Here is a 10,457-nt window from a genome sequence, read left to right as displayed (position 1 = left end):
TTTCTATGAATAATTGACTAATTTCACTAAGCATAATGTCCTAAAGGTTCCTAGATGTTATGTGGTGTCTTGCAGCTTCCTTGTTATTCTTCAAGGTAGCATACTATTCCATTGTGTGTATATACCACAGTTTGCTTATCCATTCTTCCACTGATGGGCATGTAGGCTGTCTCCATCTTTTTGCTGTTGTGAATAGTGTGGCTATAAATATTGGTGTGCATATATATATTCCTGTTTTAGCTTGTTTTTCTTGTGGATAAATGTCAAGTAGAGGAAACATTGGATCATAAGCTATTTCTATTTCCAAATTTCTGAGGAAGCACCATACTGTATTCCATAGTAATGGGCCATTTTGCAATCTCACCAGCAATGTAGGGGGTTCCCAGTCTCTCCACATCCTTGCCAGCATTTATTATCCTCAGCGTTTATGAACTTCTCTGTTATTGCTGATGTGAGATGATATCTCATTGCTATTTTGATTTTCGTCTCTCTGGAGATCGCACGATAGAATTCTGCAAAATCAATGATTTCTTCATTACAAATACCTACTGTATACAGCATAAAAAACAATTATACACATAGACCTCACTAGATGGAGTACACAGAAATAAAATTGACTACATCTGGAGAAGGAGATGATGAAAAACTCAATATTTTCAGTCAAAACAAGGCCAGGAGATTGTGGAACAGATCATCAATTGTACATATGCAAATTCAAACTGAAGCTGAAGAAAATGAAAACAAGTCCATGAGAGTCAAAACATGACCTTGAATATATCCCACCTGAATTTAGAGATCATCTGAAGACCGGATTTGATACATTAAACACTAAAGACTAAAGACCAGAAGAGTTGTGGGATGACATCAAGAACATCATACATAAAGAAAGCAAAAAGTTATTAAGAAAACAGAAAAGGAAGGAAAAGGACAAAATGGATGTCAGAAAAACACTCAAACTTGCTCTCCAGTGTAGAGATGCTGAAGCAAATGAAAGAAATGAGGAGGTCCAAGAGTTGAATAGAAAATTTCAAAGGTCAGAACGAGAAGATAAAGTCAAATATTACAACAAAATGTGCAAAGATCTGGAATCAGAAAACCAAAAAGGAAGAACACACTCTCAAGCTGGGGGAACTGAAAAAAAAAAAAAAAATTCAAGCCTCGACTTTTGTTATTGAAAGATAATCTGGGCAAATTATTGAATTATGTAGAAAGCACAAAAGAGGATGGAAGGAATACACAGAGTCACTGTACCAAAAGGAAATGTTGACGTTCAACTATTTCAAAAGGTAGCATATGATACAGAGCCAATGATACTGAAGGAGGAAGTCCAAGCTGCATTGAAGGAGTTGGCAAAGAACAAGGCACCAGGAATTGATTGAATACAAAATAAAATCTTTCAGGAAAGTGATGTGGCACAGGGGCACTCACTCATCTCTGCCAAGAAATTTGGAAGACAACTATCTGGCTGACTGACTGGAAGAAATCCATATTTGTGCCCATTCCAAAGAGAGGTGACCCAATGGAATGTGAATATCATCAGACAATATCTGTGATATCCCATGCAAGTAAAGTTTTGCTAAAGTAATACAGAAATGGCTACAATCCTACATTGACAGAGAACTTCCAGAGGTTCAAGCCAGATTCAGAAGAGGCCGGGAACAAGGGATATCATTACTGATGTCTGATTGATCTTGACTGAAAGCAGAGAATATCAGAAAGATGTCTACTTGTACTTTATTGACTACTCAAAGGCTTTGATTGTGTGACATGCTATGGACAACATTGCAAAGTATGAGTATTCTGGAACACTTAATTGTGCTCATGAGGAATCTATACCTGGTCCAAAGGGCAGTTGTTCAAACAGAATATGGGAACACTGAATGGTTTAAAATTAAGAAAGGTTTGTGACAGGGTTGTATTCTTTCACCATACTTATTCAACCTGTATGCTGAGCAAATAATCTGAGAAGCTGGGTTATATGAAGAAAAACATGGCATTAGTATTGGAGGAAGACTCATTAACAACCTGCGATATGCAGATGATACAACCTTGCTTGCTGAAAGTGAAGAGGACTTACAATAGTTACTGATGAAGATCAAAGAGCACAGCTTTTGGTATGGATTGCATCTTAATGTAAACAAAACAAAAATCCTCACCACTGAACCAATAAACAACATTCTTTTCAATGGAGTAAAGATTGACATTGTCAAGGACTGCATTCTTCTTGGATCAACTATCAACACTCATGGAAGCAGTTGTCAAGAAATCAAATGACGTATTGCATTAGAAACATCCACTGTGCAAGTGTTGAAGAACAAAGATGTCAGCTTGAGGACTAAGGTGTGCCTGACCCAAGCCATGATATTTTTAATCACCTCATATGCATGCGAAAATTGGAGTAAATAAAGAAGACCGTAGAAGAACTGATGCTTTTGAGTTATGGTTTTGGAGGAAAATATTGAAAGTGCCATGGGCTGCCAAAAGAACTAATATGTAATGGAAAGTAATTTTATAAACATCCTATAACGCAAAAGGCACACTCTACATCAAAGCAATTGTGTGACCCATAATGATGTCAATAGTTGTCAGTTTAAGAAGCATGATGAAGAGTTACATCCTGGAAATCTATATTAAATTTTGTATTTACAGTTGCTGTTATACAAATGTGGCCTTGTTGATAATAACAATAATGGAGAGATCCCATGATAGAATTTTGTAAAACCAATTACTTATTTGTTGCAAATACATTTTTCAACAATTGAAAATGTGGATATGCATCTGAAAATGAAAGAACTGAACAGGAAGTAAGAGTAAAAGGCAGCTCAAAAAGACAAAGTAAAATCTTTGTCTTTTTACAAAAGGAAGAACATACTAAGCATTTCTTAAACTAAAAAACTTAAGGAAAATATTCAAGTCTTGACTTGAAATATTGAAAGATTCATTGTGCAAAATATTGAAAGATTTAGGAAGCATCGAAAGAAGCTGGAAGGAATACTTCATGTCACTTACCAATGCTCATCTTTCTGATGATGAAACTCTATCTTTGGATCTCTACTAAGAAAAGTCTCCCTCATGACCATGCCCCTTTACTTCTCTGACTTTATCAAATTATCTTATAACAGGCAATTTTGTATTATCCAATAAACAAAGTAAAAAGAGGCTTACTCGTTTTTACTTCTAATACCAATACTTCACACTTTCACCACCTCAAAGATTCTACTTCTAGGTATGACTGACATCGGTCTTTCTTCTAAAACCCACAGTACATTTCCTACAATATAAAAGCCTTTTTCAATTTACAATTCCTGACAGGAAATGGGTACAATGTAATCTATGTGTTTACTTACTAAATTCTACTTCGCAATTTTCCAGGTTTTCACCTCATCTTTGTGACATTACTAACAAGTACGAATAATACCTCATTCCTATCCTTGGTGATACTTGTCCCAGTTTTTATTTTGTATTTATTTATTTATTTATTTGATTAGTATATATCTGTTTGCCCTCTAGAATGTAAAAATTGTGAAATCATGAATCAGGTCTTATTTTGTTTACCAAGCAAATATTTGCAAAGAGATGGTATGCAATAAATACTCATGGAAAACATAAGATAATAAAATAATAAGGCAAGACAAAATAATATTGTTGGAATACTAAAATATAGACAAAATTCATTTAGGGGAGAATAATGATACCATTTAGAGAGGTTCTTATTGGTCTCATTGAAATGTCTGAACTTGATCCTCTAAGAAATGGAAAGGTACTTCAGCAAGCATTGGAGTTCACAATGACGTTTTCACTTTGCAATGATATAAATTATAAATGCATGATGAGGAGTCACTTAGTAAAATTGTGATATAAAGTGCATAAGAAAAAAATCCATTTTGTAATTTGTGCTTAGACAAAAAAGATAATTTAAACTTAGGTATGAAATTACTAAGATCCCAGGTGACACAGCAGTTAAACACTGGGCTAACTGAAAAGTCAGCTGTTAGAACTCAACAGCCTCTCTGCTGGAAAAAGATGATGTGGCAATCTGCTTCCCTATAGATTTATAGCCTTAAAAATCCTGTGGGACTATTGTATTTTGTCCTATATGGTAATTTTGATCTGGAATGCAACAGGACAACAATAGGAGTTGTTTTTGCCTTTGATAACATTATTTTGCATTGCAACTAAAAAGGTAATTCAAGTTAAGCAAGAAACTGTTCTCTCTCAAAATATCTGTTATATTTAAAAAATGATCCTGGTACCATTGTGTATGATGCAAACCGGTATGTGTCTCACTATTTTTCAGATACACTTTATTTGAGATAATTTATTGCAAGTTCATCAATGCATTGTTTTGCTCTAAATAATATATGTTCCTCAACCATAAAATCCTATCTTGATGTTATAAATGATGTTGCAAGGGAAAGCTAACTACATGATGTATCTTCAAAATCTTAAGACAATTTATTATGGCGTATTTGATTTACAAATGGAACCATAAATTACATGCAGCAATAAAAATTATAAGGTTTAATGATGAGCTTTACTGTAACTCTCATCTGAGACAAATGTTACCATAAAAACTAAATCAGCATTTAATGAATTGACAGCAACTGGGGAATATGAGAGCAGCATTAGTTGGGAAAGCCTTAAAAGACATGGAAAAAGGACCTGGATCAAACAGTAAAAATCTATACCTCCTCTTTTCAATCCCCTAGGTAAAGAGAGGCTCTCAAATTGTATCTCTCTCAGGTACATGCAAAGCTCTGAGGCTGAGGCAACCTCCTTGATCTGTGCAGAAACTAGCCTCTCATTTTTCAATGCTCCAAATGAGACAAAGAATTAGTAGCTGAAGCATCTGTTCCTACACATGCCGAACAAAGGATAAATCCTGTATTTAGTGTAGTCTCAGACAAAAGAGAGAGTGATCCAGAAATGTAAATTACCAAAAGGATTTTCCCCGGAGTGTTCATAGGTCAGTAATTACTCTGAAAAGGAAGGAGACAGATAGAACTCTATTGAGGATTCAATCCACCCATTTATATCCAGCTTATCCACACTATTTTCTTTGGGAGAAGCAATTTAAATTCAGTAGTAAAATGTATTTTCTTGTTGTAATATTTATTAAACATTTAATTAAAGTTAATGGAAAGCCTACATTGTAAAAAGCAATTAAATAGTAGAACATTAGAAAATGTGTTTATTTTTGTTTCTAGCTTTTGGAAACAGTGGCATCACCATTGGTTTCAATGCTAAGAAAACTCCAAATCAAAGCATATAGCTTTGTCATGTTCACAAGACCCCCAAACTTATATAGAATAAAAATTACTCCATTTCATAAATTATATCTGATATTATTATTTATGCCAATATTTTATAAAGAAATAAGAAAAATACATTAGTGGTTTATTTCCTTATTATGTGATTTTTATATTGTTCTTATAAAGACATTATATGTCCAGGAAATTTTTATCTGGTTCAAATGGCAATAGATAAGCAAAAGTTCTTCAAAGTGGGAAGTGCTCATTGAGCCAATCTTCAAAGAATAATGAGTATGTGAGACATTCTTAGATATTTAATAAAGAGTTGCCTTTCCTCTTTGAAGTGTAGGAAGAAGATCACCACATTCAGTCTTCTGTGGATGTGTGAAGAAACTCACAAAGAGAGAGATTCAATGGCCTGATTGTTTCCTGACATCTCCCAAACTACATGCAACTCAATGAGGGCATATTTTTAAAGACTTAAGTTAGGACTGTACCTTTCTAATTCCCCTTTGTATCATCTTCACTCAACAGTGTATCTCACATAACCAGAAAACAATAAAATTGTGTTGAATTTGTGAACATGTTGTATCCAACATATTTATATTAGAGAAAAAAATGAATTTTATATGGTGATATGTGTATGTGTGTATGTATCTGTGCAAAAGAGCAATAGTTTTTCAGTTGACCTTCTTAAATAGAGTTTTGTCTTTCCTAAAATCATGATATGGTAAAATCGATAATATGTAATTACAATATACACAAACAGAGGATCACCAGTACAACTGGAGGAAAAAAATGGTATAGGTGTCATAAATAATTTTTAAAATTTATTTTGTCAATCATATTTATAGTTAAATATACATGGAATCTAGAAAGGTAAGAAAAATTGATATGATTTTTTTTTTTCTTTTGTCAATATAACCTTTTATTGTTTTGTTTTTAACTTTTATAATATTGTTGCTATTGTTAAGTGCCATTGAGTTGGTTCTTCTCACTTTTCATGATGCTAGGGAAATTTTCTTCTAAGAACTCTTCAATAACGTTCTCTGTGCTTTTTATTATCTCTTACTGTTTTGGAATTTCAGTCGCCCATATTCCTCTTAGGCTTTCTTCAGATTCCTTCATTCTTTTTTCTGATTGTTCTTCTAGCATACTAGTATTGTGAGATTTATCTTCAAATTTATTAATCTATGTCTCCATTGCTTTAAATCTTTTCCTTTGCCCTTTCAACGTATTGTCCATTTCTGAAATCTTAGTATAAATCTTCTGAATTTCTAATTGCAGGTTTTGTATTGCTTCAAAATTTGTTTATATTTTGCTTGTTTATTCTTGTAGCATTTTCCTGAATTCTTCTCAGTTTTTTCTGTGTTCTTGCTTTCCTCATTCTATCAATCAGTTGAAGGTACCAAAATATCTTTTTTTTTTTTTTAATTATTTTTCAGTTATTTTTTTCCATAGAAATATTTTCTATCTCTGCATCTCAGTCATTTATTTGAACCATTCTCCCTTGTTTCTTCAGTGTGTGCTAAAATTGTCTGTTGTCTCCAGGGCATTGTGTGGTTATCATATTTATGAAAACAAACTGTACAGTTGTTGGACTTCTTGTTGCTGTTAAGTTCTGGAGTCGATTCTGACCTATAGTGACCTTGTCTAGGATTTTCCTGAGTGACTGGTGGTTTTGAACTGCCTACCTTGCAGTTTAAACCAACCTTACAGTCCAGTGCTTTATCAGGCCATGGAGGGGAGAAATCTCTGGTGGACTCCTGTAAACCAACGACTTCATGAGGTGGTTGTGGAAGGGTTGTGACTGCTAAGTTTCTGGTCCTAGATGGAGTTTCTATTCACCTTGGTGTTATCTATGTTCAGGGCACTCAATCCATAATTCATATATGGGGGTCCTTGATGGGGCTAGTTTCAGGTTCTGTTAGGACCACAGGGAAGATGGGTTAAATTCTGTCTGGTAGTTCTGCAAGTTTTGTATTTATGAAACCAAGTCCACCTGATGCCAGGCATTAAAGCAGCATTCCAAATTGCAACAGTCAGCCCCCAGCTCACACTGCCAACCATGGCTGCAAGCCATGGCTCCAAATTTTCAGAGAACAGAGTCTGTGTTGGAGGTGGATAAGGGTGGGAGTTGGCCACACTTCTGGTCACCAGGGGAACATGGGGAAGAAAAAGAAATTGTACCCTGCTCGTGATAATCTGCTATTCCAGGCATCCCTCCTCTGCCAAAACTTCTCACAAGATGGTCCTCATAATGTTAGCTATTTACCAGTCTCCCTCTTTTGATGTTACTGCTCAGATTCTTCTTCCAGCAAGCACTCCACCAATCTCTCTAACGTTTTGTGAGAAGTAAAGGATGACAAAATTTTCACCTGTGTCTGTTTTATTTGGTCTCTCATATATTTGTTTTGGAGGATCCCTTTAGTGTATCTGTCAAGTACACTGTCTTTCATGTGAAATGTAAACTGTTCAGCTTATCTTTCTCTCACTTCAACAACTCCACTGTACAGTATCATGCTAGAAATTGACTGTGCCATATTGCAAAATTAGAAAGCAAAATGACTTTTCTGTGAAAACCTGCGAACTCCCTTTTCTCTAGAATAGAGATAATTAGGTGGACTTCCTTGCCCTACTTCTTTTAAATTGGACTAAACCAAAAAGCTATCATGTTAGCAGAGTATCTAATTGAGACAAGTATTTGCCAGTTTAATAAGAATGTGAAAACAAGACATAAAGGGCAAAAACCAAACCTTATGGCAAGTGAAAGAAGAATAGGATACAAATGAGATAATGAAGAAAATGAATTACAAAATTTGATGTGCTGCCAGACTGGAAGTTGAAATTTAAAGCATGAAAAAATAAGTTTGAGAAAGGAAAGTGGAATAGGAAAAAAATAGAATATTAGAAATGGAGGTATAAGTACAGATTGAATATTCATAAAGACAGATTACTTATATATTTTTGAGAATTTTAAAAGATAAACTAGAAAAGGAATTACAATATGGAAAAATAAGGAGGACACCAAAGGCTGTATTTTACTGTTATGCTTGATGTTGTGTGCCATTTAGTTGGTTCTAACTCACAGTGACCTTGTATAAGATTTCCAAGGAGCAGATGATGAGTTTGAACCACAGTCTTGCAGTTCAAACTGACCTTGAGGTCGAGTGCTTATCCTATGGTGCCACAACAAGACCCTACAAGTTATATTTTTGTAAATAAAAGTACTCTGTTTTTGACTTTGTTGGTAAATTCTTAAGAGCTGGCTAAGGATCCCATGTAGATTACCACTATAATCTTGATAGAAGTTTATTGTCAGGTCTTTCTTCCACAGACCTCTGGATTGGTTTGAACCACCAAATTATAGCACAAATGCTTAACTGTTGGGTCACTTGGACTATAACATACCCTAGAACAGACATGAAACATACCTTAGAAAAGACATCACATTCTTTAAAAGTATAAGGTACAAACTTGTATTCTTGCTGAGGACATAGAAAAAGGGAAGCCTACTCTCCATGCTGGAGTCCTGGTGTGGTGCTGTGAGTTAATGCGCCAGACTGCAAAGCCCTTTGAACTACAAGGTCAGTGGTTCAAGCTCACCAGTTGATCCTTAGCAATCCTATGGGTCACTATGGGTCGGAACGAACTAGAAGGCACTTAACAACAACAACTCTCAATGCTAATACTTCCTATCTCAAGGAAGAACTCTGGAAGCAGAACATCATTGTAGTCTCATTTGTTTCCTTACTGCATACTTTACATACAATTTCTGTTGACATACCCTCCAACTATACCCCAATTTAATTTTTTTTTTTTCCTATTTCCATTATTAACCTACTAGGACTACCCTAGATTACTCAGTCTTTGAAGAGACAGTCTTCTAATTGGACCTCTTGCATTACTTACTAATTCCATCTAATCTGTTTTTCACAACCACCAAATCTTTAAACAATATAAATTAAATTATAGCACTACTCTACTTAAAACTCTTTAATGACTTTCAATTACACTGAAAAGAAAGTCAAAATGCTTTACTCTGACTTACTGTTTTTCTCAAACTGCAAAAAGAATATAACATCTCTATTTTTGCTAAGTAAAGGAAGGATACATCATCTCTCCTACTTGAGACATATTATCAGGAGGAACCAGTCTTGAGAAGGACATCATGCTTGGTAAAGTGGAGGGTAATTGAAAAAAGAGGAAGACCCCAATGAGATGGATGATCACAGTGGCAGCAGCAATGGGATCCAGTTTAACAATGATTGTGAGGATAGCCCAGGACTGAGCAGAGTTTTGTTCTGTTAGGCATAAGGTGACTATGAGTCAGAACCAATTCAAGGGCACAAATGAGTCCAAATAGACTAAAATGCAACAACTCCATTTAAATGAGGTAAGTTCAGAAGTTCACAAAACATCAGTGGCACCATAATTTTATTTGTAAATTGTGCTCTTTGGCAAAGGTTATGTTGTTGTTGTTAGTGCTGTTCAGTTGTTTTTCACTCATAGCTACCCTGTATAGAGTTTTCAAGGAGTAGCTGATGGGTCTGAACCACGGAACCATGGACCTTGTGGGTCTCAGTCCAGTGCTTATCCTACAATACCACACAATTTAAAGTAAATTGGTGGCTGTGATTATCCAACACACCAGTCTGAAGTTTAAAGGACTCTTTTAGGCAAATCTGAATGAGAATGTTCATAAATGCTTGTGAATTGAAGCTGCAAGTGGCTTAATCTAAATCACAGCATGAGTAATTGCAGTAAATCCTCCTCACATAGCCAGCAATTCACCAGAGGCCAGATCTGTGACACTCTTGTTCTCTAGCCTGGAATTGTGAATGAAACCTTTAACAAAAACACATTTTATATATTCGTAAGTGCATAGAGTGGAGTCCTGGTGTGGCACTGTGGGTTAATGCATCAGACTGCAAAGCTGTTTGAACTGCAAGTTTGGCGGATCAACCTCACCAGCTGCTCCTCCGACTCAACGGCACTTCATAACAACAACAAGTGCATAGTGTGCTTATTTCTAAGTTGGTTATCTTCAAATTCAAAATATTTGCTCTATGAAATAAAATATAGATCAGAATTTCTCTTTACTGATAGTAATGTTGTTGTTGTCAGGTGCCATCGAGTCGGAACCGACTCATAGCGACTCCATGCACAGCAGAACAAAACAATGTCCGATCCTGGGCCAACCTC

The sequence above is a fragment of the Chrysochloris asiatica genome, unplaced genomic scaffold (assembly GCF_000296735.1).
Source record: "Chrysochloris asiatica unplaced genomic scaffold, ChrAsi1.0 scaffold00089, whole genome shotgun sequence".
In the NCBI taxonomy this organism is placed as follows: domain Eukaryota; kingdom Metazoa; phylum Chordata; class Mammalia; order Afrosoricida; family Chrysochloridae; genus Chrysochloris; species Chrysochloris asiatica.
This window is presented reverse-complemented; position numbering follows the sequence as displayed.